Raw genomic sequence first — 21,679 nt, 5'->3', positions numbered from 1 at the left:
AAACAGCAAGGTTATCACCACCCAACTGCCAAATATAGGCCACTTCCGATGTCTTTTCTTTTTTTTCTTTTAATCACACAGTTTTCAGTTTTTATACACAGATGAGGGCATTTTAATGTAACCAGAGATGGGGGCGGGGGACACCACACATTATGCAAATGTAGTAACAAATGTAAAATGATAAATTAGCAAGCAACTATTTAATTATTACTGTGACTAATTCCTGTAGATGGTGCCACAGCTAATGAACCTGAACTCGTCCTGGTTGACGGCAGTGTTCTGTGGAAACATTTCCATTTGGTTTGTTTGCTGCTCGTGCAGCTCAGTGAAGTAGATAGCATCTGTTTAATGAGCTCCCACTTCATTACAGAGCTGTACTACTTACTGAGTCATTCTCCTTAAGCATGCGGGCTGTGTACTCTGCTGTTGTTTTAAAGCAAATACTAATTTATGATTACCTGTCACATTAGGCCATTGAAAATTGTCCTCACACTGGCTCACATGAGCAGCATGCTAATGAGCTGATTATGGTCTGTGGTGGTGGTGTCTTGTGCTTATAATCCGTGGACATAAATTCAGATCCCACTACAATATGGGCTCCGGAACAATAGATGCTGTTTGAGAGGAGGGAGAGGGACGAGAACGGGGGTGGTGAAATCATCACATGCAAATGCAGACTCTCAAAGGCTGACAAACTCAGCAATGACCTAATTCAATGTGCGCCGATCACCAGAAACACCCGTTTCACTGTGTCATGTACAGAGGAAGATGAATGGCTCCCCGGCTATTCACTCTTTGCCATGGTCATTATCTAATTGAAGTCTGATGCCCAAGCAAGGCAGACCCTGACACGGTGACTGCAAGCCTCTATTGTATGGAAGAAATGCTATGGATGTGTCCTAAAGCAGTGCTCGCAGAGAAAATTCCAATCAATAACACTTCCAAAATGCCGCTTTTCATCTTCAAGCCTAATATTTACCTGCAGCCGTTAAGCACAATGCTCTTTTACCAGTTTTTTCTTTGCCTCTCTCTCCCCTATTACAAGCATGCCATTGGCACTTTAAAATACAATATTAAGAAACATGCCTCATTAAATCTTTTTTTTTTTTTTTTTTTTCAGTTTTTCGCCTATAATTTGCCCCTATAAGTTAAAACTATGGGAAGATGTGATTTTGCCTTATTATTGGTTTGTCTGCTCAGCTTTTATAGTCCTGACTTCATTTTGCCTGGGGACACTATGGTTTGCTTCAGTCTGCTGCCCTTGGCTCAGAGTGCTACAAACACCACTGCCTGAGAAATGTGTCCAGCAATCACAATCTCGGTTACAACTAGTGCTCGAGACCCCAAACCTGAGGATTGCCACAATGACAGAGGAGGCCAAGATGCATCCATAAGGGCATTCACATATAGAATACTTAGATATAGCTGTTATGGCAGCATCTACGTTATTTTCTGTAATGGAGATTAGAAAACATGACCAAATGAGCCATGTACTGTAAACAATAATACTAAATGATTTCTTTATACATCTGCACCCCCAAACTCACTTTCCTTTCTTCTTTTTAGTTTTGAAAACCACCTGTTTACAGACTTCCGCTTTCTTCCTAAAAGAGTGTTTCGTATTTTTCTTCTGATTTTTCCATGCTTATCTACCTGACTGACAACTAGACTAGTGGAAGAACAGAAAGAATAAAAACCAAATGCCCACCTGTGATACTGTAAAAAAAAAAAAAAAAAAAAAAAAAAATAGGTGAGAATAAGTATGAATCATAATCTATGTATGCTTATTACACATTTTATACAAATTCCTAGCTAAATATCATGAACTTGTATCACATACTAATCTATAGCAGTTTTAGATAACATTTTTTCTGAATAGGCTGGTATTTTATGCCTCATTTATTTCTTGCTGCAGGGAGCATATTAACAGGCCCTAACCAGAGATGTAGCTGACCTGGGTACCTGCTCCATCCAGCTCCTGTGCAGTAACTTTGCCACTTCACATTTAGAATAAGAACAGGACAAAATAACTGCTAAGTTTCTTTTAGCTCTACTATTGTGTAATTCCACCTTCTTAGCAATGATTAAAGGAGCCCTAATCAGCATGGTGTCCAAGCCTATTAAATTGCTAATATTAATTTTGACTACCTTTCTGGTTTACTGTAATAAGATGAAAACAGTTCTTTAAAATTACCAATTTTCTTCAATGCACAAATGGAGCAAGGTGGCTTCTCATTTCAAATAATACCCAATTTACACCATGACAACCTTGACCCACTGTTTCTTAAAAGAAACCAGCTTTCGTTCATCTTTGAAATGCACCAGTCTGACTCCCACTAATCACAAATTAGAAATTATCAGACAAACATGCACATAGTTTCTTTTTTCTTTAATGGAGCTCAAATAATCTAGAAACCCAGTTCATTTTATTGCTATAATATGCATACAACACAAAAGATTTGGGGATTATTTAAAAGAATATTTTTCATAATGCCTACGTTTAAACTGCAGAAAAATGGAAGCAAATTAGTTAATTACTGTCTCAAGCCATATGGGTGCCAAAACATTCCTTTTCCTCACCTATAATGAACTCCCAATGCCAACCATGATGGGGGAGGTGTGAGCAGCAGCGCTGATTTTTTTCTGCACACGCAAATTGCTTTTCCTGATTTACATGGGGAAAAAGACTGAGTGCCTATTTGCACACTGGATAATCCAATTTGCTTATTTTGCAAAACAGTCCCTTTTCCCTTATTGGCAGCACTAAGCATTGTGCAGGCTCTCAACAAGAATGTAAGAAGATGTACATTAGATACAAGGCCACACAATGACTGTGCTGAATTCAATAAATAGAATTCACTTAAAAAGAAGGCGGAGAGGCAACATTCGGAAGACCATTTGATTTTTGTTTACAAAAGGTATGTACACTAAATGTCCACAACCAAGACTAATGGGGAGGAGAAATGTTACTGAGACGTGAAAAAACATGAGAAGTTTTGTTACAAGGTTTCATTTGGGCTCTCTTAAGAGACTTGCCAAATAGGAGTCATAGGCTTGCCCAATTCTCAAAATCTTGTTCTTTTGAGGCTAGAATGTAGCTAACAGCTGTTAAATATTCTTACATGAGTCAGATCACAATATATAGATTTGTAGATACAGATGAAGATGCGGAAATAGATATGTCTATAAATCAATAACCCACAGCATTTCAAAACAGCTGAGCAACACCAGTTGGAAAAGGAGGCTGTGAAGGAAAGAGGAGCAGGGTTTGTCAGGGTTGGGAAAAGGGGGGAGACTTTTAATGGGATTTCGTTTTCCAAAGCCAATCAGAGATGTCCCATGCAAAAGCCCATGGTTTCACACTGCAGTGGGCCAGGGAAAGAGAACTACACCTATTAAAATGTTTTGGGGGGACAAAGGAGAATCTGAAATGGTAAAAGATACACAGAGCTTGCTAGCTCTCTATATAAGCAGTGACCCTGCTGTCAGGAAGTCAGCCTCATACCAGCCAAAACAGCCACAAAGACAAGAAGAGAAAATGGAATGTGAAAAAGACAAAAGTGACCAGCATCTCTGCCCCCAGAGGGACCATCCAAACAGCCCTGTGATGGCAGCACTGTCACCTTTCTGGCCATCACTGGATTCGGTGAATAAAGAAAATGACAAGCAAAACTAATGTGAGGCAGCAGTTGATGAACATTCACTCATGTAAAAGCCACCACCAAATGTTTCCTTTCCCAAGGATTTTAGGAACAAGCTATGGCTCCGTGTTTATTAGGGGGACGCTGATCAGACTATATGTGTCTATACTCTCACACACATACACACACATTAAAATAGAGCCCTCTCTGAACTCTGACATTTCATATTCCTTCTGGATACATGTGTTATTATATATTACTCTCACCCGTAAGTTAAAATGCCAAATGCGAGAGTCCGCTCAATCTGGTTTTCTGATACCATATTTCCTGGGAACAAAGCTTTCAGAATGTGACAGTCAGACATGGCAATTAGAAATTCATACTAAAGCAGGTGTAGAAATATTTAGCCATGTGTGCCGTGGAAGGCCGCAGAAGAGGTCACATGTTTTGAACAGTCTTGATTCCCTCCGCCCCACCCTCACCCTTTGCTCTGAAAACAATTCTTCTGGTCAGCAGCATCTTAGTGGTTTTGCTGACTTTTGAGGCAAAAGGCAAACATTTGCAGACAGCCTTTCCCTTCCTTCTGTCAGCCTGCAGCTCCCGCTTCGCACCTGGGAGAATGTCCACCAGTTACAGAATTGACAATGTCCTGGTCATGGTCCAAGCAGACCCGCACTGGGGTCAGGAAGGGGTGCTTCTACCGGGGTGATGAGCCTTTGGCTGGTCAACCTTTCTCTTGACTTTCCTCTGACTATTATTTGGAGCAGTAACCACACCAGCAGAAAGAGGGAGATTTCCGATGAGAAAAGAAATAACCGGAGTTGTCAGGGAAGGAGAGAGCAAGAGGGAGAGAGGGAGAAGCCGCTTTTCTCTGAAGTGGTCAGACATGCTGAAGTAATGACCCTGGCAACATGTTAGCGAAACGTTAGCAACACTTTAGTAAGCAAATAATTTAATTACAGGCTTCTCTGAGGCCATTTATACTGTTTGACCCCTGACCTTTTATATTGCTGTACCCTAACTCAGCCTGGGATTCACACTTCCTATTCTTGTCACAGAATCTCTCCATCTTGTACCATTTAATACAGTGTGCTCCAGGTGTTCTGTGGTGAATGAATAGTTATATTACTACCTGTCAGACACAATCACACTCTATTCATCATTCTCGGCTGGCTGCGTGAAGCCCAGCTTCCAGCAGGCTCCCTCTCTATTTCCTTGTTCAAACGTCTGCGGTGCTTTTGGCCCATCTGTCAAGGCTGTCATTTAGAGGGAAAACAGTATCAGCGCTTTAAATATATGGAGTTCTCTATTGAAACAGTGCTGTGATTGAACTGTCAGCATTCTCAGTATCACAGACAGTAATTCATGACTGGTCAGGGCTCCGCTGAGGTTGCTATTACCACAGCGATCCTGCAGGGTCACGCTGAGGGTTTTTGCTTTACAGTTGGGTCTATAAATAGTGCAATTAACCTTTCAAGAATTACAAAATGCTCTTGAATTCTCTTTACATTTGCTTCGCGCTTACACAATTTAGAGCAATGGGAAGAGAGAAAAAAAAACTCTACGAAATTGCTAAAATATGTGCCATGTGAGTAGAAATATATATATATTGTTTTGAGAGCAAGCTTTTGAAATGCATGAATGTATTTTAAGCCACCGTTTGCTGTTTTGAGGCAAGATAACATATGCTGAGGTTTCTGCTGAAATTAAAAGGTTTCTGAGTCTGAAATAAAATATGATGGATGGGAATGAAAGGACTTCTGTTCATCCTTATGGAAAGGAAGGGAAGGTTTTCAGTTCTCCAAATTACTACCTTTCAAAAACAGAGTGTTCTTCAGTGTTTCCAGCCCCAGTGTCTCAAGCACAACACCTGGTACCCCCAACTAAACCCTCTCCGGAGCCAAACGCTCTTTCTAATCTTAGAACACAATCCCCAGAGAAAGAGAATTTGGGATACTGATCGATCAGGCAGGCTTCTGATGACCCCCTTGCACTTGAAAGCTTCAAATCACTAAAAAAGGTGGCTCTCCTTTTATTCTTCAGGAAATCAAGGCACTTTTTCAAGGAAGCACAGAAAGCCAGCGGCAGAGCCCAGAATACACACCTCAACTCCCACATCTCAGCTTTCTGCAAATTCCAGTGGATCAGGCCACTGCCTCCCATCCTCCCTGGAAACCATGATCCTAAGAGATCGCTTTTTCAATATCTCTCCCCAGACAATTACATCTTAAGTGAATCAGACTAGTCCCTTGGAGTTGTTCCCGAGTCGCCGTGCTGGGCTTTGCTCCTTTAGATCTCTGCATCCCAGGGATGTCTCCTAACACACGCAGACAGGTTCCTGGTGCTGCGCTGTTGCCTCTCAGATGAATGTTTGATATGTTTTCTCTCGCGCAGGATCATTTAATGACTGCATTATGCCAGTTATTCCCACAGCTCATCCAGCACAAAGAGATTTCTTCACTCAGTTGTTCAAGGGACAAAGCCAACAAGCATTTTTAATTTGTGATGCCAAGATTACGTGACTCACAACAATCACTGATTGCTGTCACCATAGTTCCCTTGCTTCAGAGGTAATTGTATCCAGTGTCTTTCTTTAAGGGGAGGCAAGAGATGCTATTTACGTGTGTGTGTGTGGGTCAGCAAAGGAAAGCCACAGACCTAGCAAATGGTCCTCTATGACACATACTTATGTTCACCTCCCCCTAACAGCAAAATAGCTCATCATTTTCTTAAACATCCTCATCACCAAGGACGGAGGACTCAGGCAATGCTGCTGCTAGAGGAAAGGCTTGCTGGAGGCAGAAGGAAGAGTAAAGAGGTGCAGACCTTCCCATTAGAGCTATTTTCTGGAAATGCTTTTCATACCAGTCCGCTGCTATGCAGAAGTAAAAGCCTTTGCTTATTACAGCCACTGTGCCAGGATAATTAAGAGGCAATCTCTTCCAGTTAGGATGTACTTCCCTTTTCGGAGGCAAACATAAAAGGGAGAGAGAGGTGCCCAACAACCCCATGCTGGCATTGTTATCTTTTGTGACTGCTTACTTCTCTTCCTGTCCGGAGTCGGAAAGCAAAAAGCCATTGCTTATTACAGAGGCTGAGTAAGTGCTAGTCTCATCCCATTAACTGTCATATTACCAGGCTCCGTGCCATCCCATTTGAGTTTCACTGAGCATTCAGAACTGCTTAATTATGTACAGTAAAGACAGTCTGCTGAGACTTTCCTTCTTGATTAATATGGGAGGGGGTGGGGAGGTGAAGGGTCACCTCCCGGGCTCCCTCGTGCCTTGCACAGAACTAACTCAGTGTGACAAAGGCTTTTGTGAGTTAAAAAAATAAATTAAAGCACATTTGGAAAGAAAGATGCTGGCATCAAGGGATACGGCTACTTTTGATTCTGCAGGCTAACAACAGATATTCCCCCCCTCTGGGTTGGCATTAAACTGCATAGTGCATTCCTTATAAATTATACCACCCCGTGTTAATTAGAGTGTGCTGACAGAGCTTGTCATTACTAAGCCTGCTCCGGGCTTTGTGCGCTTGGATTTTAATAGCTGTTTGTTCTGAGGAATGTGGCAGAGCTGCGTTAGTGGCTGAGCGGGTCACCGCTAACATCCCTTTTTTCAGTCTCTCACATGGGTTCTATTTTTATAACCCTAATCCCTCCTCTCTGGCTCCCGCGCTGTCCCCTCCCCCCAGGAAAGCAGATGTATAGGTTACAGTCTAGAAATGCCAATGCATTCATTCAGACACAATCAGCCGAGGCTTATATTGTGCTACGTTCATTGTCAGCCTTTCAAAGCCGCTCGCTGAAATGCTCTCTTTTCCCTGTCTCCAACCTCCGAATAAAACATGACTGCTCGAATCTAATGGGATACGCTGAGGTCTCTTCCCCAAAATCTAATTCGGCATTCTCCTCTCGGACTGGAGGCTCTACCAGAGACTTTATTCGTGTTCCTGGCAATAGCCTGTGATGGAAGAGGTTACAATAGTGGGAACAATGGTAAAACCCAGGCTCCTCCTCTTCCTCGTCTAATAGTTTTCTATTTCAGGTAAGTTATTCTATAATCACAAATAAATACAAACACAAAAGTACTCTTTCATCTTTAAAAAGACAACCAAGAACAATGCTTAATGAGCACCTACTATGTACCAGGGGGAAAGGCTAGATTCTGAAAAAAACAAAGATGAATAAAACATATCGCTTGGCCGGAAGGGCGTTAGAGCCTACTAGGGGAGCAGATGTGTAAATAAATAATTACCGTTCCGTGAGATGTGTAATCATAGAAGTGAAAACAGAATTTCTCTTAGCCTCACCAGCTTGTGGGTACAGATGTGGTCACATTTACAGTCATAATTCAGATTCCTCTGACTGGTGCACTCGCCGATTTCTGGGTGTCCCCAGATAGGGCCTCGCGTGCACTAGTGAATAACTCTGATCCTGCTGGCACTGGGGCTGCTGTGTCGGGCATCATGGCGCCAAATGGTCACAGTTTCTGTCCTGTTCAATCTTTTGAGTTGTCCCCTATTAGAGGGTCACCAAGGCAGTGCCAGTTGGGCCACAGTCTCTTACAGAGTTTCTAGTAAACCAGGCTGCCCTCCTCTCTAGAGGAGGCAGTCAAGCACCCATGAAGGTTTGGACTAGGAGACAGGCCTGAAAGGAAAATCCCATGCTGCCCCACGTTTGTCCTCGCTGCTACAACTAAGCCTTCTTTCTGGCCACATTCCCTGTGCCAGATCCCTTCCTCTCTCAGGCTGACTGTGCACACCAAGTTCTTTTGTCTTCTGACCCTGAGGTTTCTGCTGGACCCACATGACATAGGAAATTCCAGACATGTCTCAAGCCTTGATAGAGGCTTGTACAACATGTCTTGATACACCAGACACTCACCACACACACACACACACACACACACACACACACACACACAAACACACAAAACCACATAACACGCAAAATGAACTGTAAGAAGAGCAACTGATACAGCTATCGCTTTGGGTAAAAATCAGTTTGATGGTAAATATGGTAAAACAACCAATTAACTGTTGTTGACTTAAAGAGATGAAACCCATCTTCTTTCCACTTGCCCAAACAAAAAAGAGTATGTGACCCAGCAATCCCTCTCCTGGGTATCTACCAAAAAAATCTGAAAACATTTATCCATAAAGATATATGTGCTCCAATGTTCACTGCAGCTTTATTTACAGTGGCCAAGACATGGAAACAACCAAAATGCCCTTCGATAGATGAATGGATAAAGAAGTTGTGGTACATATACACAATGGAATACTATTCTGCCATAAGAATAGAGGAAATAGTACCATTTGTGACAACATGGATGGATCTTGAAATTACAATGCAAAGTGAAGTAAGTGAGACAGAAAAAGTCGAGAACCATATGATTTCACTGACATGTGGGATATAAAACTGAAAACAACAAAAGAATAAGACAAACAAGTGAAGAAACAAAAACTCATAGACACAGACAATAGTTTAGTGGTTACTATAGGGTAAGGGGGAAGAGGGGTGATAGGTGAGGGTAAAGGGGTCAAATATATGATGATGGAAAGAGAACTGACTCTGGGTTGTGAACATACCACGTGATATATAGATGATATATTACACAATTGTACACCTGAAATCTATGTACCTTTACTAACAATTGTCACTCCAATAAACTTTAATTTAAAAAAGAAAAAAAAGAGTATGTGCAGGTAGACACAATATATAAAGAATGACTTCCAAAGTGAAACCAACTCAAAAGAAAGCTGATCTCCTGAAAATAAAGTGGAATTGCATCATATACTCCATTACCTTTCGCACAGACTTTGGAAACCAACCCCCATAAGTTGAGATACCATTATCTCTTTTAGTCTTCATCATTAGAAAAGAAAAGAATTATTAGGATTACAGAAGCCTACTACTAAAACCAAATGGAATAACTCTGCCAGAAAGCATTAACTCCCTTCAAATTATCTACCCACCATCGCACTAGGGACCTGAAAGCTATTTTTGATGCCTGCCGTCTATGACAAGTGGAATGGTTTGAACACCCAAACATCAGCATGAAGATTGTATACGTGCCCTTTCTCCACTCTAGCTCATTTACGCACACTGAAACTCCAGCATCTTACATGTGTTACCATAAAAAGATAGTTGTACACACTGTTTCTATGAGCGGCTTCAAAACTTTCCAGGGATAACTTTATAATTCATGATTTCTGCTTTAATTTGTTAACTTTAGAACTTGATTCCCACATAAGCCACGACTCCACTGTAAACAGTGCCACATGTGTATGTCCATGCGAGTGCAAGCATGTGTGTACCCACGCATCTATAGATTTTTAGGACACACATTTCTGATTGTACATTTTAAAACTTCATTAACAGACAGAAGATCACATAATACATGTTAAAGAATACTGCACTAAATCATAAATTATGCAGCTTGGCATAAATTATGTAGCTTGGCTTCTTGTGGCAAACTGACACACTTGCCTTTCATCAGATCATTTTCTAATAAGACTTACTTTGTATCAGCAACACAGATTCCTTCTCTGTCTCTTAGTTTCCCATGTTGTTTACATGGATAACGGTAAATATAGCCACTTTACCATTCAGATGCAGACATATAGATGCAAAGGGCATATATACATGAGAAATAAAGACAGAAATCTCACCCAGGAGAAAAAGCATTTGTAGCCCTGCTTTATACTCACCCCCGAAATCACTAGATTTGAGACCTTGCAGCCACTCCCTGATTAAAAGATACTTAAGTATAACTTCCTTCCATTGGTTTTCCCTATAATATGATTGCCCTTTCCAACCTCAAACAACTAAAGCAAATTAGATTCAAGTGTCTTCCTGTATGAAAATTTTTTCAAAGATCAGAATCAGTTTTCAAAGATCCATTCTTGGTAAGACCCATTTTTCAAAGACACACACACACACACACAGACACACATGTAGCTTTCTGGCTTAGCCTTTATTTGTGGTCTGCACATGTCACTCTGCCCTCATTACAACTCCAAACACCAGTGACAAATATTCCTGGCACATTTAGAAGGGCTCGTTCAGATCCTGTTGGGCACAAGCATCCCTGAGCTAGAACAGCACTTTCTATCATTCGTAGAGCTTTGCAAAACTGCTGTGGGAACTGCAGAGCCCGTATTTCACAGAACTGCCTTCACGTCTCTTCGGCAAGCTCACTGCTCCACTTCATAGTACAGAATGGCAAATGGCAGGAGGCCACTCAGGCAGATCACCACCTGCGACGACCCATCCCTCTGAACTGAGCTGCTGTTTCTGTCAGGGATCCTGTAACACACCTGGAGGGGAAATTCTGACCTCCAGGTGCCGGTGTTATTACCATCTGGGCTGCTGCAAGCAGCTGCATTCAGACAATTACCTGGGCACGCAGGCCTGGCAGGCACGGCTCTGTGAGAAGGATAGCTGAAACAGGGTTTTTCATCCCCAAGAAGACTCACTGAGGGTGTTCGACTTTTCAGTGAAATCGGGGGATTGGAATTAAGAGATTCAAGATCATGACCCCCAATCATGACATAGTAATGAGGTGTTTTGGGCGTGGTGTCACCACCACCACAAGACACGAGCCCACTTTCCAAAGAGAGAAAGCCCAGCGTGCTGGGGGTGCTTGTTGAACCACTAGGCCACCCTTTCACGTTTCCAAGAACGAGCCCCTCCCAGTCCAAGGGCTGCACTGCTCCACCCTGGGCTTTTGCAAATGACTGCTCAGAATTCCTGACAAGTTTCTCTGCATCAAAATGACCAACTCCATGGCTGAAACATGACAGTGATTTCAATCATTCCTAAGTGTTTTTACATAATCAACTAGCTTGTCTGACAAGCACAGCCAAATGTCATTCTTTTGAGCTTCAAACTGCTTTTAGCTCAACTAAGAGTAAATGAGTTTTCACATGTCATGAAGACACGAACAGTTACATACAATAAATACAGATAAATAAAACAAAACAAAGCATTCAATAAAATACATGGTTTAAAGGTTAACTCTTTTAGAATGTTTTATCTTTTCAATATTTGCAAAAAAATAAGACACACACACACACACACACACACACACACACACACACACAACTTCCACTGTTAAAAGTGTAAAAAAACGCAATCCTGACATTAAAGTTTGGGAGGTCATGAGAAATGTGGAGGACAATGGAAAATTAGAGGAGAATTTTACTTAGCTCTGTTCATTGGGTAGACTGGGTGTAACTCTCTCTACTATACTTTGTTTTCCTAATTTACAATAGTACAGCAGAGACATGTATCTTACTGCTATGATACCGTACAAAGGGAAGAAGAGGTGAGTGAGGGTCAGACCTAATGTTTCTCAGATAGTAGTTTCAAGAGAGTCCTTTCCTTGTTATGTAGTCCTGCCAAAACCCTTGGAGGATGGAGTAAGATTTAAACTTGCAACATAAAATACAGGATGTCTAGTTAAATGTAAATAAATTTCAGATTAAAAAAATGAATAATGTTTTAGAATAATTATGCCCTATGCAATATTTAAGAGTTAATTGTGTTAAAAATCATTTGTTGTTTTGTGTATGTGTGTGATGTTCACATTTAATTGGACATCCTGTACTTGTATTTGCTAAATCTAGGGACCTGAGGAAAATAAATCTCAAATTTAGCAACTAGCACAACCCATTAATTGGTGAGATTCCTCTTGTAATGTGAAGCTGTTTCACAGAGTAATTTATATCCTCCTGTTTGGTTAGTCAAGTTTATAAGTGACTAATCAAACTCCTCTTTCTTAAAAAGAACCCAAGTGTCACGAATCATTTCTACTCTGACCTAGGTTGACTCTACCCTTAATCAAAAGCTCCCTTCAGTGTAACGAACAAGACGACAGCAAACAAGGCGTTAACATGATCTGTGGCTCTTTGGCAGTCGATTTGCTGCCAGCTGATTTCTGAAAACTTCCATAATTTTTGTCATGTTGCTGGAACATGCTTTGTCTGGTTTCTCCATTGCCATAACTTGTAATTTTTAAAATTTGTCCTACTATGTATGTATAATGAAACTCATTAGAAAGGAAAAAATATGATTACTGTACCAACAGGAAATAAATGGAGCATAGCATTATTTCAAAGTGTTGTTTACCAAAGTTGGGGAATGGGAATTTTGGCCCATTAAGACATATGTAAAATGAAAAGCCGTTATACAGACATTAATTGATGTGAGCTTCATAGGAAAACAATTAGCATAATCTCAACTCATGAAATATAGGTTTCCCCTAGCTCAGGGACCCCATCAGTGATTCTCAACCCTTGATGCATATTAGAATTACCTAGGGAGTTTAGAAAGAATTCCAATGGCTGGACCACAGATTCATTAAATTCAGATTCCCTCAGGTACTTCTAGTGTTCAGCCAGAGCTGAGAGCCACAGCCCTGTATAATATATAAATGCATAATTATGTGTTTAATATGAACTTAAGTGAGGTTAGACATCCAAAAATGATTATAGCTACCGATCACACTAGAGTTTCTATTTCTAAAACTCAGAGATACAGAAAAAAAACACTGATGGTTGCTAGATGTGAGCGGGGTTGGGGGATGGTGGAGAAAGTGAAGGAAACAGAAAGTACAAATTGGTAGTCACAAAACAGTCATGGGGACATGAAATACAGTTTAGGGAATATAATCAATAATGTTGTAAAGATTATGTAGGGTGTCAGATGGGCGCTGGACTTACGCAGAAATCACTTCATAGACTGTGTAGATGCCTGACCACTGTGCTGTACACGTGAAGCTGATGTAGAATAATATTGAATGTCAACTATAATTAAATATACATACGTGTGTGTACACACACACACACACACACACTCATATATATGCACACACATATACCAGGGGTGCCAAAAAATGTATACACATAACTTGTATTCATCTTTTGTTATCGGTATATGTTATTACAATTTTAATAGGTATTTTCTTTCTTAAAATGTGTATACATTTTTTTGGTATCATCTGTATATATACACACAGGATGTAAAGTATAGCGTAGGGAATAGTCGATGGTATTGTAACAACTATATATGAAAAGGTCAGAAAATTAAGTTCGCAAACTTTTCACCATGTGCTTACACAGTGGAAAGTTTGTGAACTTAATTGTCCAACCTTCATATGATGTCAGAGGGGTAGTAGACTGGGGGGTATCACTTTGTGAGGGGTGTAAATGTCTAATCATTATGTTGTTTTGTACATATGAAACTAATATTAAAAATAAATTTAAAAAATAAAATTCTGTTTACTAAGAACATACTGATCAAATGAGGAAAACTAAATTGGAAAATGTTAAATTTTGAAGTGTATTTGGCTTTTTTTTCTTCATAAAGTCATCTATGTCATCTGTCACTTTTATTGTAAGGTTTTTAATTTGAAAACTTGTACATTTTGAGCTATTTTATATCCCATCTGTCATGCCTGCTCCAGGCTTACCATTCTCCAATACCTTTACCAAATTAAACCATACCGATATCATTTATAGGAATTACCAAGTCTTTGAATATTAGCCTAGTATTGTTCTTGTTGTTGTTTTTACAGATAAGGAAAATTGACTTTCTCAAAGGCGGTAGTTCTCAGAGGGTGCTGGCTGGACCAGCCCCGTCACCATCACCTGGGAACAAATTCTTGCCCTCACTGCAGACCTAACATATTGCAACCTCTGGGGCCTGGAAATCTGTGGTTTAATAAGCCCTTTGGGTGTTTGGGATGTACACTGAAGTCGGAGAATGTCTGTCTTTGTGTTTGTACTACCTGCCTCTTCTTTTACTTTGGCAGTTTTTCATTGTGTCTTCCTCATTCATAGGAATGCTCGATTCAGTGGGGGGCCTTGGGGTTGGGAGGAAACCGCCCCTCAGGCTGCTTCATCCCTGAGCTGAACTTAAAGAGGAAGCAGCCTTTGGGAATAATGAGGTCTGCACACAGACTCTGGGACCAGATGACAGAATAAGGAGCTAGAGAGGACAGGGCAGAGCTGGTCTCAGCCCCATCTTTAGAAAATAAGCATAGGCCAAGCTAAGGGAGGATGTGTTCCTGAGGGACTCTTGAGACCCTTAAATTGTCACTTGCTAGAAAGCAGGAATGATTGTGTCTAGCATTTTTTACAAAAACTAAAACAAAACTACCATCGCTCTGTTCTTCGCACACGCTCTGCTTGGCAGACTCCCATTACCCTTCTAGACTCCTTCAACAATCGCTCCACTGTCTAGACTTCTCGAAAGACTCCTTCCCCGCATCCACAATCAAACTCAGTAAGATGAGGCATTCCTGCTCAAACTCACACTTAGCCACCTTGTTGTCCTTTTTAAAATTAAAAATATCTGCCTCTACCACTAGATTTCAAATTTCTCAAAATCAAGGACAGCATTGTAGTAGATATTCAGTCAATGTTGACCGAATGAATGAATTACAGATAAGTATTCAAAGATACTTTCAGGTGATAATTATAGATATCAACATTATCAACACTCAAGTGCTAGTGTTACCCTTGCTTTTTTTTTTTTTTTTTTTTTTTTTTTTTTGGTCTTTACACAGAAAAACATATTAAATGCCAGAAGGGAGTGAATATGATTTTAAATACATTTAGAATTTGTTATTCCTAATTGTTTGCAAGTTTCCTAAATATAGTACTATATCACCTTGGTAATGCTTACATTCAAAATTAGGCTTTAAAAATAATAAAATAGATAATTGTGCAAATGAAAGATGGCCTTTTCTTGAGGAGCAAAGACTTCCAAATGTTAACATTCACTTCAAGAATGTTAATGATTTTTCAAAGAAAATATCTCTCAACCGTATGTTCAATTACATCATGTGAAATTTTCAATTTTCTCCCACAACAAAATGAAGTTTCATAAGTCTAATATGCTTGGTACTGAACTGTCACTGTCTTGAAATATTTATATTCTTTTTTATAGAGAATAACAAGAATGACCACTCTGAAAAAAGACCAATGGAACAGACTCGGGAACCCAGAAATAAACCCACATAAATATGGACAGATAATTTTCCACAAAGAAGCAAAACACATACAATAGAGAAAAGACAGCCTCTTCAATAAATGGTGCTGGGAGAATTGGAAAGCCATGTGCATAGAAATAAAATTAGACTTCTATGTGTCACCATGTACCAACATTAACTCAAAATGGATCAAAGACCTAAACATAAGACCTGACACAATAAACTGCATAGAAGAAAACATAGGTACTAAACTTATGAACCTTGAGATCAAAGAAGATTTTATGAATTTGACTTCAAAGCACTGGAAGTAAAAGCTAAAGTAAATGAATGGGACTATACCAAACTAAAAAGCTTCTGCGCAGCAAAAGAAACCGTTGACAAAATAAAGAGGCAACCAACCAAATGAGAGAAGATTTTTGCAAACAACACCTCCAATAAGGGGATATCCAATAATATCCAAAATATATAAGGAACTCATACAACTCAACAACATAAAAACAAATAATCCAATTAAAAATTGGCAGAGGACCTGAAGAGACATTTCCCCAAAGAGGACATACGAATGGCCAATAGACATATGAAAAAAATGCTCAACATCACTAATCATCAGAGAAATGCAAATAAAAGCCACAATGAGATATCACCTCACCCCAGTCAGAATGGCTATCATCAACAAGACAAGTAGTAACAATTGTTGGAGAGGCTGTGGAGAAAAAGGAACCCTCGTACACTGTTGGTGGGAATGCAGATTGGTGCAGCTGCTATGGAAGGCAGTGTGGAGGTTCCTCAAAAAATTAAGAATCGAATTACCATATGACCCAGCAATTCTTCTCTTGGGTGTCTACCCAAAAAAAATCTGAAAACATTTATCTGTAAAGATATATGTGCTCTGATGTTCATTGAAGCCAAGACATGGAAACAACCAAAGAGTCCTTCGATAGATGATTGGATAAAGAAGATGTGGTATATATACACATGGAATACTATTCTGCCATAAGAAAAGAGGAAATAATAGTGCCATTTGCGACAACATGGATGGATTTTGAAATCATCATGCTAAGCAAAATAAGTCAGACAGAAAAAGTCAAGAACCATGATTTCACTGATATGTGGTATAGAAAACTGAAAACAACGAAAGAACAAGAAAAACAAATGAAGAAAACAAAATTCATAGACACAGCCAACAGTTTAGTGGCTACCAGAGGGTAAGAGGGGAGGGGTGGGTGGGAGATGAGGGTAAAAGGAATCAAATATATGGTAATGGAAGGAGAACTCACTCTGGGTGGTGAACACACAATGTGATTTATAGATGATGTATTACAGAATTGTACACCTGAAACCTATGTAACTTTGCTAACAATTGTCACCCCAATAAACTTTAATTAAAAAAAAAAACAAACACAGTTATTTCAGAGTGGTAGATTTTTAGGGTTTTATTCCCCTTTCTTCTTTGTACTTTTCTGTAATTCCCTTTCTTCTAAAAATCGTATTATTTTTATATTTGTTAAAATGGAAGACTGTCTTTTCCTGTCCTGAAGTACTAGTAAGTTAGGAAACATAAGCTCCCCAGTGGACTCTTATTTCCCCTTAAACACAGAGATTTTTGTCTTTCATTCTTCTATCACCAGCTGCTAGCACAGGTGTGGGCCAAACACAGAAGATAATAAATAATACAGTATACAAATTTAGTTCATCTTCTTTATCTATGCTGAAATTCAAACCCTATGACAAAGGATTGACTACTCTCCTCAATTATTAAGGAAAAATCAGGACTCCAAGAAATTAAGGGACTATGAAAGACCACACAGCTACCGTGTTTCCCCGAAAATAAGACCTAACTGGAAAATAAGTCCTAGCATGATTTTTCAGGGTGACATCCCCTGAACATAAGCCCTAATGTGTCTTTTGGAACAAAATTAATATAAGACCTGGTCTTGTTTTCGGAAGAACACGGAGTTCATATCAGAATAGAAACATCAGCCTGTTTTCTACCTCCAAAGCTCTACTCCGAAGCCTGTGCTACATCCATTTCAGTACAGCTGACTCTCTATTTACTTCTACTTTTTCATATATGCTGAAAAACATTTCTGCCAATCCTATTTTCTCCTAGCTTTGGCTTATATTCGTAAGGACCATACATTTACTTGTCTTCCCTCAGTACTGCATCTCACTCTCTTTCAATATGATAAAAGACATATATACCAGGGGTGCCGAAAAAACAATGTATACACATGACTTGTATTCATCTTGTTATTAGGATATATTGAGTACTACAATTTTAATATAGTTTTTTCCTTTCTTAAAATGTATGTACATTTTCCAACTGGAAATCCAACTGAAATAATTAAACCAGAAAATGGCATTATATATAAAATCCTTGACCCTATGTATAGAGATACAAAAACATTATAAATTAAAGAGCTAAAAATAGGCAAGCGACTTAAAGTCCCAAATCTGGCTTAATGTTCACGCTCACTTCAATACACAGGGTGCCAAAAAAAAAAAAAAAAAAAAGTATACACATTCTAAGGAAAAAACTACTAAAATTGTAATACTCAATATATACCAATAACAAAAGATGAACACAAGTCACGTTTGACTTCTGCAATTACAAGAGGTGCTCAAAGTAGTTACAATGCCCAGACACTTCTGATTCTGGCAAACTACTGCTTGAGCAACGTTGACCAAAGTGTCCACTTGCATACATTTTTTTGGCACCCCCGGTATATTTACTTGGAATACCCGAACAAAAGCATCTCTGTCATGCTTGGAAGAGTATCTACAGGTACAAAACCCTAAAACCACTATGGTAAAGCCAAAGAATCTGACTTTTCCGTCTGAACCAACTTAGAACACTTACTACCTCTTTCTCTATCAGAATTTATGTACCATTCAAAAGTGCCTCTCCCTCTTTGCAGGACAGTGGTTCTGCCTCTGAAATTCATTTTCCTTATTTTTTCTATGCTATACTACAGATGCGTCATTCTGAAAAGACCTCATCTCCAAGCCCACTGCATTAGATGGAAAGTTCCCCACTGTCCATCTATTTTCCAATCCTGTGCAGTGCATTCTTCCTATTTTCTCTGTGCTCCTACCACTCTGGGCCAGATGGGCAGACTCCTATCTGTCTCCAGCTCTCAGAGCACCAGGAGAGAGGAAACCTAATAATGTCTGTTCAACCAATTCATCACCCCTCTCCTGAAGGCAGCACAAGCTACAGAGGTAAATGGTACAGGTTTTAAAGAATGAAAGCTGAATGGAAATATTCCTCAAGTACTAACAGAATTTATTTCTGGGCCATGAAATTAAGAGTTAGTATCTGCATGACTCTGTATGCTTTGTATGTTCTGAATCTTTCCTACAACAAATATCATTTACTTCTATCGTTAAAAAAACATTAGTAAACAGAACACCATAAAGATAGTACATTGCACAATTATATTCTAATGTATTCAAATCCTCGATGAAGTGGATTATTTTTAGGAAACTATCAATTACTAAAACTGACTCAAAAAGGGTTAGAAAGCTAAAACTAACAAGGAGGAAATTGTGCGTTGTCAGAGAGTCATCTGCCACACCCACAACCATAACCACCACCAACAAACATCCGGCTCCGGTAATCTTGGAGTTGATTTCTGCCAATATACCAAAAAAAGAGAAAAACTGTCAATGCCATTTTAACAGTTTCACAAAATAAGTCAGCGTAACACTTACCTAAAATCTGAAAAAGTTAGAAAAGAAATTAAAATTACTTATACATTGTTGGCCAAAAATTTACTTAAGAATAAATACTTAGCAAATAGAGACAGCAAGAAAAAAATTTTTTAATCCAGCATAATCTAATGAGGTTCACTAAAAATGGAAGGGGGATTAAGTATTAGAAAGTCTAATTATAAAAGTCACCAAATTAATAATTCAATAAAGAAAAACTATAGGATAATATTTATGGAGGCCAAAGAGGTACTAGATAACAATTGCCAACATTTAATTAAAAAAATTAGTTGAAAGGGTACATATGACTTCTTGATTTTTTTAAGTATCATGATGGTTAATTTTGAAATACAATTAAATTTGGTGATTATTACAGTGCTTTTAGATAATATTCCAGAAGAAATATCTACTATAATTAAACAATATAAGTATATTAGAATTGTGTGTGTGTGTGTGTGTGTGTGTGTGTGAAAGGTGGAGTAAAAAATATTATTATTTGTACCAAAATGGTACAAGGAGAAAACACAAAGTAATCATCTAGGAAACTAGAAGAATGAGAGCTTTAAAAATTGCTTAAAGTTAAAATATAAAAGCCACTTATTTCATATAAATGGAGAGTTACAATATAAAACAGACTAAAGTTTATCCACATAGCAACAAAAACAACATAGCTTATATGTGTAGCAAAATATAGCTCATATGTATAACTTATACATATATACACTATATACATATATGTATATATTATATATTACATATAATATATAATATATATTATATATAATACATATATACAATATGTATATACAATGGAGCTTATATGTATAACTTAAATGTGTAGAACCTATGTTTGTACACTTATTAAAAGTGATTAAGGGATATAAGAGGAAATATCATTAAAGAAATAATTTCTTCAATAGAGTTTATAGTGGAAAAAACATGTATTTTTCTTAAATTTAACACAATCCCAATCAAATGCCAATAGAATGTCTCCTAACTTAGCAAAGTTACCTAGAGTTATACATATGAGAGAATATCCAAAAACAAGGAAAGCAATGATAGCGTTTTGGGAAAAGTGATAGAGGTGTCTTTATAACAGATATTAAAACACAATAGAGCTAACATAAGGAAATGAAAGTGACTTCTGCTCCCAGCTAAGGCAGAATAAAAGGTACCGACCAGGCCTCCCACTGTGAACAACTCTAAAACCAGACAAAACATACAAGGACACTTTTCTTAGGTATTCAACAACAGGCAGCATATATATATATATATATATATATATATATATATATATATATATATATATATATATATATATATGTATATACACATATACATATATGAGGTGAGCCTCTTGTTACCTTGCATTTCTGCTTTAGCTACCTTTCTGGACCACGAAACAAGAGGAGCCCAAGCGAAGTGGTCTGAGAGTCTACAATGCTAGAACGTGCTCAAGTTCTGGCCATAATAGAATAGCAAGACCTCCCTGACCACCTCAGACATTCATCGGAGACAACAAAAAGCCATGCAGTAGGAATAGTGAACACATTCTACAGTGGGACCATAATTTAGGATTAAGAGCAAAACCAAAATGGACGGACACACGCAAATCAAAAAACAAAGCCTGACAAGATCAAGAGAATCTGCTAGGAATTTGATTGCCTGCATGAATAAAACTCAACATCCCCCCTACAATGTATGATTATAATTTCCAGCATATAATTAAAAAAAAACGACTAGATATAAAGGGAAAGGAAAATATGACTAAAACTTAGTCAGTAGAGAACTTCTAGTTTACAGTCTAGCATGTAAAGAACTTAGAAGTCTCTGCTCTGTCCTAACAAATAAAAAGCTGAGCAAAATGAAAAATCAACAACTCTGCTTAGATCCATCATAGAAGTAAAGTCACAGGGCGAACCACTGTCCCCAAAATTGGAGAGGCAACCAAGTGGATACAGAGCATCACAACTATGGAGCAGAAACCCACAAACCCACGGGAACCAATCCTGGAATAGGAAAATCTGAACTGTAATTGATGAATTGCCAGAGGCTCATTGTAGACACGTCTGAGGGTTAAAACTTCAGGGAGCTTCTTATACTTTTGTGAGTTTTACCTCCTGGAGCCCTCCTAGGTTTGCACAGTAAATATTGTAGAACTATCCTCTTGGGCTTCTGGCAGAGAAAGGGGGAATGATGCCATTTTGGAATATGCCAGAGTATTCTGTAATTCTTAACATGACCTGAACTCAAGAGAAGTTATCTTACCAGAGCCTACCTGCTGGGGTTTTAGCAGAGTCTACCTAACCTGGGGGAAGAAAA

This window comes from Rhinolophus sinicus, chromosome 3 (genome assembly GCF_057876585.1).
Source record: "Rhinolophus sinicus isolate RSI-liver-muscle chromosome 3, RSI-T2T, whole genome shotgun sequence".
Taxonomy (NCBI): Eukaryota; Metazoa; Chordata; class Mammalia; order Chiroptera; family Rhinolophidae; genus Rhinolophus; species Rhinolophus sinicus.
Note: the sequence above shows the minus strand (reverse complement) of the source record.